We start from the raw sequence: 1570 nt of genomic DNA, 5'->3' as shown, positions 1-1570 counted from the left end.
CCCCACTTTCCCTCCTGGGCCTCATTCCTAGAGGACCCAGTAGCTTCCTCCTGGGGATATTTTAATTATTTATGAGAAACACTGGGCTGGAAGAAGCACAAGCTGGAACCAAGATTGCCGGGAGAAATATCAATAACCTTAGATATGCAGATGACATCACCCTTATGGCAGAAAGTGAAGAGGAACTAAAAAGCCTCTTGATGAAAGTGAAAGAGGAGAGAGAAAAAGTTGGCTTAAAGCTCAACATTCAGAAAACGAAGATCATGGCATCTGGTCCCATCACTTCACAGGAAATAGATGGAGAAACAGTGGAAACAGTGTCAGACTTTATTTTTCTGGGCTTCAAAATCACTGCAGATGGTGATTGTAGCTAGCAAATTAAAAGACGCTTACTCTTTGGAAGGAAAGTTATGACCAACCTAGATAGCATATTCAAAAGCAGAGGTGTTACTTTGCCAACAAAGTTCTGCCTAGTTAAGGCAATGGTTTTTCCAGTGGTCATGTATGGATGTGAGAGTTGGACTATAAAAAAAGCTGAGCCCCAAAGAATTGATGCTTTTGAACTGTGGTGTTGGAGAAGACTCTTGAGAGTCCCTTGGACTACATGGAGATCCAACCAGTCCATCCTAAAGGAAATCAGTTCTGGGTGTTCATTGGAAGCACAGATGCTGAGGCTGAAACTCCAGTACTTTGGCCACCTCATGCAAAGAGTTGACTCATTGGAAAAGACCTTGATGCTGGGAGGGATTGGGGGCAGGGGGAGAAGGGGACGACAGAGGATGAGATGGCTGGATGGCATCACTGACTCGATGGACGTGAGTCTGAGTGAACTCCAGGAGTTGGTGATGGACAGGGAGGCCTGGCGTGCTGCGATTCATGGGGTCTCAAAGAGTTGGACAAGACTGAGCGACTGAACTGAACTGAACTGAACACGTACTTATTAATACTGAGCATCCATTACTGCCAAGCATTCGTGGGAGTGATGACAGAGAGACACAGCCGATAAAAATAAACAAGGAGTAAAAGAGTGCTGGAATGACTGGGTGGAAGTGCACAGGAACTGTGTCTTTAAGAAAGTGACGTTGAAAAAAAAAATAAAAAGAAAGTGATGTTGAGGGACTTCCCTGGTGGTCCAGTGGCTAAGACTCTGCGCTCCCAATGCAGGGGGCCAGGGTTCGATCCCTGGTCAGGGAACTAGATCCCACGTGTCACAACTAAAGATCCTACATGCCACAGTAGAGACCCAGTGCAGCCAAATAAATCAATTAAAAGCACACACACACACCAGGGGACTTCCCTGGCAGTCCAGTGGTTAAGACTTCACCTTCCAATGAAAGGGTTGTAGGTTTGATCTCTGCTCAGGGAAACTAAGATCCCACATGCCTCGGGGCCAAAAAACCAAAACATAAAACAGAAGCAATGTTGTAACAAATTCAATAAAGACACACACACACACACACACCAAAAAAAGGAGAAGGAGCAAGCAAAGCTAAGAAGGAAGAGAGGAAAAAAACCTTTATTGGACTATGTAAGCCTTGAACTGAACTGGCTGAGATGTTGCTTTTACACC

The 1570-nt window shown here is 45.1% G+C and overlaps 1 non-coding gene across 1 annotated transcript; it reads left to right on the top strand.

Annotated features, from left to right (window-relative positions):
- The first annotated feature begins 1121 nt into the window (after nucleotides 1-1121).
- Nucleotides 1122-1194, top strand: TRNAG-CCC (transfer RNA glycine (anticodon CCC)). The gene has a single exon. It is a non-coding gene; the product is annotated as a tRNA-Gly (tRNA).
- The last annotated feature ends 376 nt before the right edge of the window (nucleotides 1195-1570 follow it).

The sequence above is a fragment of the Bos javanicus genome, chromosome 1 (genome assembly GCF_032452875.1).
Source record: "Bos javanicus breed banteng chromosome 1, ARS-OSU_banteng_1.0, whole genome shotgun sequence".
Taxonomy (NCBI): Eukaryota; Metazoa; Chordata; class Mammalia; order Artiodactyla; family Bovidae; genus Bos; species Bos javanicus.
The sequence above is the reverse complement of the archived record's forward strand: the minus strand, read 5'-3'. Positions and strand labels throughout refer to the sequence as shown.